The sequence below is a fragment of the Mesoplodon mirus genome, assembly GCF_964341445.2.
Source record: "Mesoplodon mirus genome assembly, chromosome: X".
Taxonomy (NCBI): domain Eukaryota; kingdom Metazoa; phylum Chordata; class Mammalia; order Artiodactyla; family Ziphiidae; genus Mesoplodon; species Mesoplodon mirus.
The window spans coordinates 62,369,215-62,385,654 of record NC_138981.1 but is presented as its reverse complement, the minus strand read 5'-3'; the positions used below and the strand labels follow the sequence as shown (position 1 = coordinate 62,385,654).

Genomic DNA, 16,440 nt, shown 5'->3' with positions numbered 1-16,440 from the left:
AGATAACAATAAATGACGTGAAAAGAAACTTAAGAAAAGGAAACCAGAATCATTAATAAGCCTATGAAAAGATCTTCAACATCACCAATAATTAGTGAAATGCAAATTAAAGCACAAGATATAATTTCATATCCATCATGTTGGCAAATTTTTTAAAGAAATAATAACAAAAGTGCTGAAAAGCATAAGCAGGGGGGAAAAGGGATAAGGAGAGGAAAGAAAATGTTACTAAGAAACCAATATTCTCATACTCTTTGGTGAGAGCATAAATTGGAACAATCACTCTGGACAGTAACACATATTTCACTTTACATACACATAATTTCACTTTAATAAAAACACTAAAGAAATTCTCATATGTGCATAGGAAGTCCTCTAAAGATTTTACCACAGCTTTGTTTTTTGTTTTTTTTTTTTTTTGCGGTACGCAGGCCTCTCACTATTGTGGCCTCTCCCGTTGTGGAGCACAGACTCCGGACGCGCAGTCTCAGCGGCCGTGGCTCACAGGCCCAGCCACTCCGCGGCATGTGGGATCTTCCCAGACCAGAGCACGAACCCATGTCCCCTGCATCAGCAGGCGGACTCTCAACCACTGTGCCACCAGGGAAGCCCTGCAGCTTTGTATTTAATAGTAAATAACTGGAAACAACCTAAACATCCATCAATAGGCTAACAGATCCATTGTATTTTCACCAAGTGGAATATGGTACAGTAATTGAAATGAATTGGCTAGATTAATATATTTATCAATATAGATAAATCCCAGGGTAAGATATTAAAAATATTTAACAACTAGTTTGGCACCAACCAGAAAAGACATTGTAAATAACTACTATGGCTATACCACTCCATAGTGGCTGAATATCCTGAATATCACTCAAAAATAATGAGTGAAAAAACCAAAGTTGTAGAATACATAAAATATGATAGAATTTTAATAAAGTTTAATAGCATGGAAAAACCATTACTGTACAACTAAGCAGTAAAAGTATTTAAAAAAACACATGGTAAGGATATACGACTTCAGAATAGGACTTACTTGTGGTGTGTGATGAAGAGGGGGCTTCAACTGTACTGTTTAAGGTTGTGAAAAAGCTGAAACAAATATGATAACATTTAAGATCTGTTAAAGCAGGGTAGTAGTAACAAGCACTCAGTTTCTCATTCCCAATATATTCCGTTTGAAATATTTCATTTAAAAAATTTAGATGACTTACTTTCAGGAGAACCAGAGGATAGAAAAGATACTCTACTCTTAAAGGGCACACCCCAAATCTCACACACTCTGAGACCCTGGGAAGAAGAAGTAATTTGAAAGGAGCCTGGATCAGACCCTCCTGCTGATCTTGGAGAGGCTCTATGAGACGCAGGAGGCAACTGGAGCTCACCCTGAGGACATAGATGCTGGCAGCAGCCATTTTTGAGAGCTCATTCTATCAGGAGGATACTGGTGCTGGAAAACACCATTTTGGAATCTTCCCTCTAGCTTATTAGGGATGGAACTGGCCCCGCCCACCAGCCTGTCGGCATCAGTTCTGGGATGCTTTAGGTCAAGCAGCTACTCACATGGGAACACAGACCCACCCACCAGCAGACCAGCTGCCTTAGGACCCCTTGAGCACCAGCCACCCTCAGACACGGGCTACCACCAGTGCACCAGCACTAGCCGAGGGACCTCTGAGGGCCTACAGCCAGCCATTAAGACCCAGCCCACCTACCAGTGGGCAGACACCAATTCTGGGACCCCCAGGGCCCTGCAGCCAGAGACATCAGGACCTGGCTCTGCCTACCAGCAGGCTGGCATTAGCCCCAGGACACCCTGGGCCCTGGCTGCACATACCAGTGGGTGGGCACCAACCCCGTTAGCCCCTTGACCCTTGTGGTGCCCACCAGTGGGCAGACACCAGTGCTAGGACCACCACAGCCCCATGGCCTACCAGTGTCAGGACCCACCACACCTACCAGGAGGCTGTTATCAACCCAGGGACCCCCTAGGTCCCAGCCCCATCCACCAGAGGGGCTGACATCAGCTGCAGGATTCCCCAGCGCCCTGCAGTCAAAAACCCCGGGACCCAGCTCTGCCCACCAATGGACTGGCACTAGTCCCAGGATTCCTGGGACCCGGCCCCGCCCACCAGCAGGCCAACACCAGCTCTGAGACACTGTGGACGCCTCAGTCAGCTGCCCTAGGATCCAGCCTGCTCACCAGCTGGCTGACACCAGGTTTGGGACACCCTGGTCTCTTCAACAGATGAATGGATAAAGAAGATGTGGGATACACACACACACACACACACACACACACACACACACACACACACACACACACACAATGGAATATTACTTAGCCATAAAAAAGAATGAAATCTTGACCTAGAGGGTATTATGCTAAGTGAAATCTAAAAACCAAAACAAATGAACAAACATAGTACAGAAACATAAATACAGAGAACAGATGGTTGCCAGAGGGGAGGGAGTGAGAGGAGAGAAATAGGTGAGGGGGATTAAGAGTTGCACGATAAATGAGTCACTGCTATAAATTGTACAGTGTGGGAAATATAGCCAATAAGTACGTAATATCTTTGAATGGTGATAGATGGTAACTAGATTTATCATGAAGATCATTTTGAAATATACAGAAATATCAAATCAGTATGTGGTACAACAGGAACTAACATAGTACTGTGGGTCAATTATACTTCAAAAACAAAGTAACTCATAGAAAAAGGCATCAGATTTGTGGTTACAAGAGATGGGGTGGGGAGGTGGGGTTTGGATGAAGACAGTCAAAAGTTACAAACTTCTAGTTATAAGATAAATAAGTAATAGGGATGTAATGTACAACATGATAAATTAACAGTGATGTATGTTATAGATGGAAGTTGTTAAGAGAGTAAATCCTAAGAGTCCTCATCACAAGAAAAAAATTTTTTTCTATTTCTTTAATTTCGCATCTATATGAGATATGGATATTCACTAAACTTATTGTGGTAATCATTTAATGATGCATGTTAAGTCTAATCATTATGTTGTGTGCCTTAAACTTATACAGTGCTATATGTCCATTATATCTCAATAAAACTAAAATAAAAATGTACAAAAAATAAAATTAAAAAGAAAAAAATAAGGGCTTCCCTGGTGGCGCAGTGGTTGAGAGTCTGCCTGCCAATGCAGGGGACACGGGTTCGAGCCCTGGTCTGGGAGGATCCCACATGCCGCGGAGCAACTGGCCCCATCAGCCACAATTACTGAGCCTGCGCGTCTGGAGCCTGTGCTCCGCAACAAGAGAGGCCGCGATAGTGAGAGGCCTGTGCACCGCGATGAGGAGTGGCCCCCGCTTGCCACAACTAGAGAAAGCCCTCGCACAGAAACGAAGACCCAACACAGCCAAAAATAAATAAATAAATTTTTAAAAAAAGAAAAAAATAAGTAGATTAAAAACATAGTTACCAACAATTTCATTAACCTAGGATTAAATCACAAAGTGGCTGCTAAGGAGTGGTGAACTGACTGGAAAGGGGCACAAGGAAACTTTCACAGGTGATGGAAGTGGAAGGGTTACAATGCTTTAGGGATGCAAAATTTGCCACCCCAAAATGTTTCTCTTTGGCATGAGGATTAATTTAGGCTGATTATTTTTAAATAACAGAAGACTCTGGAAGACTTTCATTATACTTACCCTGAAACTACCTAAAGAATTTAGATCAAGGGCCTGTTCCTGGAATAGAGCTATCACCAAAGATATCTGCAAATAATATGAACTAGCTGTGGTGGGAGGAAACTTAGCAGGGCCTAGAGATAAAGAGTCCACTCTGTGTCAGGTTGTCTCTGCATTTATATACCAGACGTTTGCTTTTCCATCTCCATGTGAATTGCCTTCCTTCCCTTTGAAGTCCCAAACCACTACCCCCAACACCCTCTTTTGTCTTTAGCTAAAGATGGTATTTAAGGTGAAGGCTTCAGCCATTCTGGCGAGTTACTTAACATTCCTGGGTCTGCCCCATGTATACATGGTATTAAACTTTTGTTTGATTTTTCTTCTGTTAATCTCCTGTAAATCATGTCAATCTAATTACTAGACCAGCCAGAGGTCTAGTAAGGATAGAGGAAAATTTCTTCCTTCCCGACAACGATTTTAATATATGTGAACTATACCTCAAAGTTTTAAAACGGGATTATATGAGCTTTTATTTTAAATAGTTCAATTTTATTTTACTTGTTTTAAAGAGGAGAGAAAGAAAAATGACAGTGAAGGACTTGCTGAATTGCACATGCTATTTCACAAGAAATATAACTTACAAAATGACACCCTAATGTTTTTTTGGATAAAAAATCATTAGCATGTAAAACATTATATATATTCTTACCACATGTTAATTTTAACGTATTGACACCATACAATGAAGAATGAGAATAAAAGGATGAGTATAATTACTTCTACAACTCACAAAATGACAAATTTCTGTGGCTGGTGTATTTCTACTTTCAGGGCTTATAACACATTTTGTTGTGTAACCTTAACTCCCTCAGTTTTTCCTCTAGTTCAACATTTACCATGGATTCAATGTTTACCGCCAGCCCTTTTATAACAGTTAATTGTATTCCTGTCATTGACAAAAAATTAATCAACAGTCAATCTACTGAAAGAAAAGGAAAATTTTATTCAAGCCAAATTAAGGATTATAACCGAGGAACAGCCTCTCAGAAAGCTCTGAGAACTGTTCCACCCATTAGAGGTCAAAGCAGTTTTTTTGAGACAGAAAGCTGTACATTAAATGCCATAGATACATTGCACAATTCAGATCTGCAAGTACAAAGTGGTGGGTCATTGTGACTCCTTACAAGATTAAGAAGGAATGCTATCTTTTAAGGAATTGCCTTGTTGGTGCTAGGAGAAGGTTGCTCTTTATGTTTGAGCAGGTATTTCTGCTGGCGGGGAGGTTTGGTCGATGCATAATGCAAATACACAATGCACAATAGAGGGAAGACAGGAGGCCAAAGGGCAGAGAAAAAGCTTTAGTTTTAAATTTTCCTTGACTTGCCTTATATGAATTTTTATATTTTTATTTACTTCGTGGTTGACTATATTTCACTGTTAAATACCTTTTTCAAGAAACGTTCATGAATGCTAATTCCATGAGTAATTTTATATTTGATTATTTCTGCCTGTCTCCTTAATACTTGAAAGACAACCTCTCTCTTTGAGTGATATGGTAACAAGTTTGGTGACAACTTTTTAGATGAATTCCAGTCACTATGGTGAACTTAAGAATGCTATGGGAAACCTCCCCTCACCCAACTCAAAGTAGAAATGCTGGATAAAATAGAACACACTGACAAAAGTACATAAGAAAGATCAAAGAGAAGATAAGAAATTCCTCAGATACCAGAAACAAAGAAAGAACTCAAAGCCACTGCTGCTATATCTAGGCAAGAAATGTGCTCTCCAGAAAGTAGAAGAGCTTGGCTTCCTGTATGGAAGGTCCTACAGATCCAAAAAAGAGAGTGACAATTCACAGTTCCAGTTCCACAACCAACGTACAAAAGTATCCTTTGCCCATCACTGCCAATAGTAGTTGTCTATTTAGTTTTATACCAATCTAGCAGATAAGAAAGGATATTGCACTTATAACTTGCATTTCCTTCAGTATATTTTCTATGCTTATTATTGATTCAGATAGGCATTTCCATGGAATTATCTATTCATATCTTTTACCCATTAATCTACTATTTTTCTTACTAACTCTTTGGAATAGCAGAGATAGAAACCCTTTACCTTTTGTGTGCAATACAAATTAGTTTTCTTTCAAATTCTGTTTGTGGTGTATTTTACCATAAAAGTTATTTTAAAACTTAAATTTATCTTTAAAAAGGATTCAAAAGTTTCTGCCTTAGTTGGAGGCTGTAATTTCCTCAAGTGAAAAAAAAGTGAATTTCCAGAGATATTAAAAAATTTAAAGTCCTCACATTTTCATCAACTCTCCTACTTCTTGCACTCTTAACCTCGCCTGAACAAGTTTAATATCAACAATCATTTGGATCATATTCTCGTTTTCTCCAAGTTTTTTTCATCATGGCTTAATTTGCTAGAAACCAAGGCCTTTTGGGGCAGACAAAGCAGATTTCTGACCAAAGAATATTACCACAGATGAAGTTCATCTCATAATGATAAAAGGGTTAAGAAAGACATAATGCCAAAAGTCTATGCAGAGCCTCAAAATAAATTCAGCAAAAATTAATAGAACTTCAAGGAGAAACAGACTGACTGCAATTATATTTAAAGATTTCAATATATTTCTCACCATAATTGGTAGAAAAAGTAGATAGAAAATCAGTAAAGATAGAGACTGAACAACTCAATCAACTAACTTGACTTGGCTGATGTTATATAACACTTCAGCCAACAGCAGAACACACATTCTTTTTTAAGCACACACTGAGCATTTTTAAGATAAATCATAATCAGGGCCATAAAACAATCAAGTAAATTTAAAATAATGCAAATCATATAAAGCATATTCTTTGACTATAGGAGAATTAAAATAGATAATAATCCAGAAAGATCTCTGGAATATCCCTCAATATCCCCCAAATGTATGCAAACTAAATAGCACACTCATAGATCAAAGAAGAAATCAATATGGAAATTAGAAAGTATTTTGAACATAATAAAAATTAAAACAATATATCAAAATTTGTGGGAAGTCACCAAAGACGTACATAGGAGAAAACAGCATAAAATCCCTATGTGAGAAAGAAAAGTCTTGACTCAGTGACCTGACCTTAAGAAACTAGAAAAAGGGCAAATTAAACTAAAGGTAATAAGCAGGGAAAAAAAAAAATCAGCCCAAAAAAAAAAAAAATCAATGAAACTGATAACATAAAATAATAAAGAAAATAAATGAAACCAAAATGTAGATCTTTGAGAAGATTAATAAAATTGATAAACCTCTAGCCAGGCTGATGAGAAAACAGAGAGAAAGAGAAGGCAGGACAGCATTACCACAAATGAGAAAGGTGACATCACCTGGTTACATAGATATAAAAAAATGATAAGTGAATTTTATGAACTTCATGTCAATAAATTCAATGACTGAAATGAAATGGACATATTCTTTAAAAGATGCACACTATCAAAGCTCACTCAAATATATGTATATAACCTAAAGACCTTACAATAAATGTTAAAAATCTTCCCCAAAAGAAAATATCAGGCTAAGATGAATTCACTGGTGAATTCTACTAAACATGTAAGGAGGAAATAATATGGATTCTTCAAACATTATTTCAGAAAACTGAAGAGGTATTACACTCCAACTCAGTTTAATAAATTAGGCCACAATCAGGCTGATACTACAACCTCACAAAGACATAAGAAAACTACAAACTAATATCCCTCATGAAAGTAAATGCAACAATTAACAAAATTTTAGCACATCTAATCTAACAACATATAAATAGGGTAATGTATCTTGACAAAGTAAGGTTTATCCCAGAAATACAAGCCTGTTTCATAATTCAAAAATAAATGTAGTTAAATACATTGAATTCCAAAAGAAAAACCACATAATCATCTCAATGAACACAAAAATAGCACTTGACTAAATTCCAAGCTCATTCAAGACTTTAAAACTCAAAAAACTAAGAATGAAAAGAAACTGATTTAACCTAATAAAGGAAATCTACAAAACAAAAACCTATAGCTACTACCATGCTTAATGGTGAAAAGACTGAATGCCCATTCCTACCACTTCTATTCAACACTGCATTGGGAGTTCTAGGCAGTAAATAAGGGGAAAAAATTAAAGAAGATGAGATTAGAAAGAAAGAAGTAAAACTGCCCTTATTTGTAGGTGAAATAATCCTATATGTAGAAAATCCTAAGGAATCCATAATAAAACTACACAACTAACAAAGAAGTTTAGGAAGCAATAGGATACAGGATTTAAACCCAAAAATCAATTGTATTTCTATACTACAATAAACCATCCAAAAATGAAATTAAGAGAACTCCATTCTGGAGACGCAGGAGGGAAGAGATATGGGAACATATGTATACGTATAACTGATTCACCTTGTTATAAAGCAGAAACTAACAAACACACCATTGTAAAGCAATTATACTCCAATAAAGACGTAAAAAAAAAAACTCCATTCTGAATAGCATCAAAAAGAATAAAACATTTGGGAATAAATTTAACAAAAGAAAAGATTTATACATTAAAAACTACAAAACACTTCTCGGAGAAATTGAGATATATAAATGGAAAGAAATTTATGGAAATCTACCTTCAAGGATTGGAACATGCAATATTATTATGAAGACAACACTCACCAAACTGATCTATAAAGTCAATGCAATCTATATCAAAATCCCAACAGGCTTTTGTGCGTGTGTGTGTCTGTGTGGAAAATGGCAAATGATCCTAAAGGCAAAGAATGCAGAATACCAGAAACAATTTTGAAAAACAACAAAAGTATTAGGTCTTTCATTACCAGATTTTTAAAACTTACTTTAAATTTACAGTAATCAAGACAGTGCAACATTGATAAAAGATTAGATACAGAAAATAACTGATATATTGGACTTCATCAAAATTCAAAATTTTAGTGCTTCAGATAGACGCTATAGGAAATGAAAAGACAAGCCACCTAGTGGGAGAAAATATTTGAAAATCATATTTTTGATAACTTTGTGTCCAAACTCTATAGATATAAAGAACTCTTACAATGCAATAAGAAAAAAATTAGAAATGGAAAAGATTTAAATGTTATTCCTTCAAATACATATGAATGAGCAATAAGCAAATGAAAAGATGCTCAACCTCATTAGAGTTTAAGGAAATGCAAAATAAAACCACAACAAAATACCACTTCACACAAACTAAAATGGCTATAACCAAAAAGACAGGCAGCAACAAGTGACGATGAGGATGTGGAGAAATGTGAACTCTTATATATTGTAGGTGGGAATGTAAAATAGCACAGCCACTGTGTAAAACAATTTGGCAGTTTCTTTAAAAGCTAAATAAATACTTACCCTATGACCCAGGTAATCCACTCCAAAAACTCTACACAAGAGAAATGAAAACATACAAGAACATGTACATCAATGTTCACAGCAGCATTTATTAATAGTCAAAAGAAAAACAAAAAGGGGAAACAATTTAACGTTCTGTCATGTGCTAAATAGGAAAAAAATGTAGTATATTTATAAAACTGAATAATATTCAGCTCTAAAAAAGGAATAAAATACTGATATATGCTACCAAAAGGATAAACCTCAGAAAGATTTTGGGAATTCCCTGGTGGTCCAGTGGTTAGGACTCGGCACTTTCACTGTCATGGTCCCGGGTCCAATCCCTGGTATTGGGGAACTAAGACCTTGCAAGCTGTGCAGCACGGCCAAAAAAAAAAAAAAGAAGAGAGATTTTAATAAGTGAAAGGGGATCAAACTCAGTATAATAAATATTATATGACTTCAATTATACGAAATATCCAGAAAAGGCTAATTTTAGACAGATCAGTGGTAGCCTGGGGCTGAGGACAGGAACAGGACTGAATATAAACAGGCTTGAGGGAATTTTTGGAAATAGTGAAATGTCCTAAAGCTGGATTGTGGTGACAGCTGCACACTATACAAATTTACTGAAAATAAGTAAATTGTGCAAATGCAATGAATAATTTTTATGGTATGATATTATACCTCAATAATCTTTAAAAGAACCAAATTGAAAAATTTTAACTAAAAAATACATCATCTACAATAAAAAAAATTCACTTGAGATCTCAATAGCAGAATAGAGACAGGAAAAAAAAAGTCACTGAATTTGAATTTGAAGACAGATCAACAGAAATTACTGTTCTGAGCAACAGAACAACAACAAAAAAAAGGCTGAAACAAAACAGAGACTCAGGACCTATGGGGCACTATAAAAATGCCTAGCATATAAGTCTTCAGAATGCCGGAATGAGATAAATATTGTGCAGGCAAATAATGTTCGTAGGAATATCATCCAAATTTCCCAAATTTAATGAAAGATAAATCCACATATTCAACCACCTCAGCAAACCCAAACAAGATAAACCGAAAGAAAAACACACCCAAAAATATTAGTCAAACTGCTAAAAAACAAAAGTAAAGAAAAAATTTGCAAGCAGCTACAAAAAACAACACATTCCTTATGGGGAAACAATGATTCAAACAACTGCAAATTTCTCATCAGAAACGATGGAGGACATAGAGAGTAGAAAAATACCTTTATTTAAAGTGCTGAAAGAAGAAGTAAATAATGGTTTCATTATCTAACACCTCTTTATCCAGTGAAAAGGTCCTTTAGGAATGAAGGTGAAATGAACACATTCTTACATGCAGGAAAATGAAGAGAATTCATCTCAAGCAGCATTGAGATGAAATGATAGAGAGCTCTTTACTCTTGAAGGTAAATAATGTCCAGAGGGAGCTAGGATCTTTAGGAATGAAGGAAGAACAATGGAACTGGTAAATAACTAACAGATTATTTTTCTCCTCCTAAATTCTTTAAAATATGTAAGACTCTAAAATATGAAAGGAATCATAACATAGTCTGGTGAGCTTTCAAAATATATAAATGTAAGACACATGGCAACTATTAAAAAAAAACCACTGGGGGAGTAATAAAGAGATCTATATGAATGTTAAGCCTTCTGTGTTTTACTTGAAGTGGTGAAACATAAAATCTATACAAACTGTTAGGTGATTGCTAGGTATGTATAGTGTAATCCCTACAGCAACAACAACAGCAAAACAAATTTAAGAGATGCAACCAAAAGTTTAAAAAAGAACATTAAAACGCAATACTAAAAAAAATGGTCAAATAAGGCAAAAGGAAAAAATGAAAAACATCAACAAACAAAATTAACAAACAACAAAGCTCAGACATGTAGAAAGTTAGAAGAAGCATCACTATGTTCCTTAAGAAAAGAAAAAAGCTTGACAATTTGATTTTCTTGACCTCAGAAGTTAAGCCATTGTGGCAAAGAATTATAAAGAAATTTAGAGAAAGGAAGGTGCCTATGGGGAAAGACAGAATGAGCAATTGATTACTGGAACGAATGCCACAGAAAGTCATATAAAAGCAGGTAGGAATACTAAACTAAAAATTATAATAAACTGCTAATGGCCAAGTGTGGGATTCCACAAGAAGGAGAAGCCCCTCAAGGTTTCAAAAACAAGGGTCAGGCTGTACTGGCCTGCAGTTTTATCAACAGGTGGCCACAAGGAAGATCAGAAAGATTCCCTCTGTGCTATCTGGGGAACGGGAGCAGCAACTATGGCTGAAATCCTGCCCAGAAGCATCTCTCCTATCTCTCTTACCACAGAAAAAGTTCTTAATCTCAAAGGAAGATCACTAAAACCTCTGGCCTGAAGCACTGGGTAGAGGAATAGAGGGCAGAGAAAAATTAATGCCAAGCCTATCTCCCCTAAGGAACAAAAGCCTAAATATATACAACGTGGGGAAACCCAGTGGTGGAAACCAACTACATCTGGGTAAGGGAGAAAAAACAAAGCTTTAGCCCTGGAGGAGGAACAGGAATACAAGCTGGGAAGAGCATTAAATATGAAGGTGCAAGAAGACTTGTGAAGGCTATACTCTAAGACCCAGAATCACAGTTCGGGCTTAAAATTAAAATAATACACGGAGGAAAACTGAAGGAGACAGATCCTCTCCGGGAAGCAGTGCAAAGAAGGAAACCCAAAGCCAAGCAGGGACATGAAAACAAAGTATCATTACATGGTTGAAAATCTCTGGTGCACTGAGGGAAACCATAGTAACAAGCTTCAAAACCAACCCAATTCTCACTAATTGGATACAAAATTCCACATTAATAGCCTAGACAAAAGAAAGGTATGTTTTTCTCAAAGAATAAAAAATATTTACTTCAGTATCTACTATCTTATATAACGTCTATCAACAAAAATTATAATGTTAACAAAAATAAAGTGATAAAAAACAGTCTGAAAAAGTGCAATCTTCAAAACCAGACTCAGATACGAAATGTGGGAACTAACAGAGAATTTTAAATAACTAGGATAATATGTTTGAAACACAGGCAACAGACGAGATCACATAGGTAATATCAGAAGACAGGTATAGACCAGAAATACAGCTACACGTGGAACAACTCCTACAGAACACCTACTGTATGCTGGCAGAAGACCTCAGACCTCCCAAAAGGCAAGAAACTCCCCACGTACCTGGGTAGGGCAAAGTGGAGAGATTCCCACACAGAGGATCAGTGCCGACCGGCACTCACCAGCCCGAGAGGCTTGTCTGCTCACCCGCCGGGGTGGGCGGCGCTGGGAGCTGAGGCTCGGGCTTCAGTCGGGGCGCAGGGAGCGGACTGGGGTTGGCGGCGTGAACACAGCCTGAACGGGCTAATGAACCACAGCTAGCCGGGAGGGAGTCCGGGAAAAAGTTTGGACCTGCCGAACAGGCAAGAGACTTTTTCTTCCCTCTTTGTTTCCTGGTGCGCCAGGAGAGGGGATTAAGAGCCCTGCTTGGAGGAGCTCCAGAGACGGGCGCGAGCCGCGGCTGAAAGCGCAGACCCCAGAGACGGGAGTGGGACGCTGGGGCTGCTGCCGCCGCCGCGAGGCCTGTGTGCGAGCGCAGGTCACTGTCCACGCCCCCCTTCCGGGGAGCCAGTGCAGCCCGTCACTGCCGGGGTCCCGGGATCCAGGGACGGCTTCCTGGGAGAACGCACGGCGCGCCTCAGGCTGGTGCAACGTCACGCCAGCCTCTGCCGCTGCAGGCTCCACCTGCACTCCGTGCCCCTCCCTGCCCCCCGGCCTGAGTGACCCAGAGTTCCCGAAGCAGCTGCTCCTTTAACTCTGTCCTGTCTGAGCGAAGAACAGACACCCTCCGGCAACCTACACGGAGAGGTGGGGGCAAATCCAAAGCTGAGACCCAGGAGCTGTGAGAACAAAGAAGAGAAAGGGAAATTCTCCCAGCAGCCTCAGAAGCAGCAGATTAAAGCTCCACAATCAACTTGATGTACCCTGCATCTGTGGAATACATGAATAGACAACAAATCATCCCAAATTGAGGAGCCAGGAGTCAGTGCTGTGCCTCTGAGGTGGGAGAACCAACTTCAGGACATTGGTCCACAAGAGACCTCCCAGCTCCACATAATATCAAACGGTGAATATCTTCCAGAGATCTCCATCTCAACACCAGCACCCAGCTTCACTCAATGACCAGCAAGCTACAGTGCTGGACACCCTATGCCAAACAACCAGCAAAAAAGGAACACAACGCCACCCATTAGCAGAGAGGCTGCCTAAAATCCTAAAAAGCCCACAGACACCCCAAAATACACCACCAGACGTGGACCTGTTCACCAGAAAGACAAGATCCAGCCTCATCCACCAGAACACAGGCACTAGTCCCCTCCACCAGGAAGCCTACACAACCCACTGAACCAACCTTAGGCACTGGGGACAGACACCAAAAACAATGGAAACGACAAACCTGCAGCCTGCAAAAAGGGGACCCCAAACAAAGTAAGATAAGCAAAATGAGAAGACAGAAAAACACACAGCAGTAGAAGGAGCAAGATAAAAACCCACCAGACCTAACAAATGAAGAGGTAATAGGCAGTCTACCTGAAAAGAATTCAGAATAATGATAGTAAAGATGATCCAAGATTCTATTTCCAAGATCCAAAATCTTGAAAATAGAATAGACAAAATGCAAGAAACAGTTAACAAGGACTTGAACAACTAAAGATGAATCAAGCATCGATTAAAAACACAATAAATGAAATGAAAAATACTCTAGATGGGATCAATAGCAGAATAACAGGCAGAAGAACGGATAAGTGAGGTGGAAGATAAAATAGTGGAAATAACTGATGCAGAGCAAAATAAAGAAAAAAGAATGAAAAGAACAGAGGACAGTCTCAGAGACCACTGGGACAACATTAAACGCACCAACATTCGAATTATAGGGGTTCCAGAAGGAGAAGAGAAAAAGAAAGGGACTGAGAAAATATTTGAAGAGATTATAGTTGAAAACTTCCCTAATATGGGAAAGGAAATAGTGAATCAAGTCCAGGAGGCACAGAGAGTCCCATACAGAATAAATCCAAGGAGAACTACGCCAAGACACATATTAATCAAACTGTCAAAAATTAAACACAAAGAAATCATATTAAAAGCAGCAAGGGAAAACAACAAATAACACAAAAGGGAATCCCCATCAGGTTAACAGCTGATCTCTCAGCAGAAACTCTACAAGTCAGAAGGGAGTGGCAGGACATAACTAAAGTGATGAAAGAGAAAAACCTGCAACCAAGATTACTCTACCCAGCAAGGATCTCATTCAGATTTGATGGAGAAATTAAAACGTTTACAAACAAGCAAAAGCTGAGAGAGTTCAGCACCACCAAACCAGCTTTACAACAGATGCTAAAGGAACTTCTCTAGAAAAGAAACACAACAGAAGGAAAAGACCTACAATAACGAACCCAAAACAATTAAGGAAATGGGAATAGGAACATACATATCAATAATTACCTTAAATGTAAATGGACTAAATGCTCCCACCAAAAGACACAGATTGGCTGAATGGATACAAAAACAAGACCCATATATATGCTGTCTACAAGAGACCCACTTCAGAACTAGAGACACATACAGTTTGAAAGTAAGGGGATGGAAAAAGATATTCCATGCAACTGGAAATCAAAAGAAAGCTGGAGTAGCAATTCTTATATCAGACAAAATAGACTTTAAAATAAAGACTATTAGAAGAGACAAAGAAGGACACTACATAATGATAAAGGGATCGATCCAAGAAGAAGATATAACAATTGTAAATATTTATGCACCCAACATAGGAGCAACTCAATACATAAGGCAAATACTAACAGCCATAAAAGGGGAAATCGACAGTAACACACTCATAGTAGGGGACTTTAACACCCCACTTTCACCAATGGACAGATCATCCAAAATGAAAATAAATAAGGAAACACAAGCTTTAAATGATACATTAAACAAGATGGACTTAATTGATATTTATAGGACATTCCATCCAAAAACAACAGAATACACATTTTTCTCAAGGGCTCATGGAACATTCTCCAGGATAGATCATATCTTGGGTCACAAATCAAGCCTTGGTAAATTTAAGAAAATTGAAATTGTATCAAGTATCTTTTCCGACCACAATGCTATGAGACTAGACATCAATTACAGGAAAAGATCTGTAAAAAATACAAACACATGGAGGCTAAACAATACACTACTCAATAACGAAGTGATCACTGAAGAAATCAAAGAGGAAATTAAAAAATACCTAGAAACAAATGACAATGCAGACATGACGACCCAAAACCTATGGGACGCAGCAAAAGCAGTTCTAAGGGGGACGTTTATAGCAATACAATCCCACCTTAAGAAACAGAAAACATCTCGAGTAAACAACCTGACCCTGCACCTAAAGCAATTAGAGAAAGAAGAACAAAAATCCCCCAAAGTTAGCAGAAGGAAAGAAATCATAAAGATCAGATCAGAAATAAATGAAAAAGAAATGAAGGAAACGATAGCAAAGATCAATAAAATTAAAAGCTGGTTCTTTGAGAAGATAAACAAAATTGATAAACCATTAGCCAGACTCATCAAGAGAAAAAGGGAGAAGACTCAAATCAATAGAATTAGAAATAAAAAAGGAGAAGTAACAACAGACACTGCAGAAATACAAAGCAACCTAAGAAACTACTACAAGCAACTCTATGCCAATAAAATGGACAACCTGGAAGAAATGGACAAATTCTTAGAAATGCACAACCTGCCAAGACTGAATCAGGAAGAAATAGAAAATATGAACAGACCAATCACAACCACTGAAATTGAAACTGTGATTAAAAATCTTCCAAGAGACAAAAGCCCAAGACCAGATGGCTTCACAGGCGAATTCTATCAAACATTTAGAGAAGAGCTAACACCTATCCTTCTCAAACTCTTCCAAAATATAGCAGAGGGAGGAACACTCCCAAACTCATTCTACGAGGCCACCATCACCCTGATACCAAAACCAGACAAGGATGTCACAAAGAAAGAAAACTACAGGCCAATATCACTGATGAACATAGATGCAAAAATCCTCAACAAAATACTAGCAAACAGAATCCAACAGCACATTAAAAGGATCATACACCATGATCAAGTGGGGTTTATTCCAGGAATGCAAGGATTCTTCTATATACGCAAATCAATCAATGTGATACACCATATTAACAAATTGAAGGAGAAAAACCATATGATCATCTCAATAGATGCAGAGAAAGCTTTCGACAAAATTCAATACCCATTTATGATAAAAACCCTGCAGAAAGTAGGCATAGAGGGAACTTTCCGCAACATAATAAAGGCCATATATGACAAACCCACAGCCA

General features: G+C 38.1%; 1 protein-coding gene across 5 annotated transcripts in view; it reads right to left on the bottom strand.

Annotated features, from left to right (window-relative positions):
• LOC309797042 (uncharacterized protein) overlaps positions 1–16,440 on the bottom strand; it is a 123,233-nt gene that overhangs the window by 64,916 nt on the left and 41,877 nt on the right. For all 5 annotated transcript variants that reach the window (XR_014292531.1, XR_014292532.1, XR_014292533.1 and 2 more), the window contains one exon: positions 1,040–1,095. The gene's annotated coding sequence lies outside the window, so the exon portion shown is untranslated. The remainder of the gene's footprint in view (positions 1–1,039; positions 1,096–16,440) is intronic.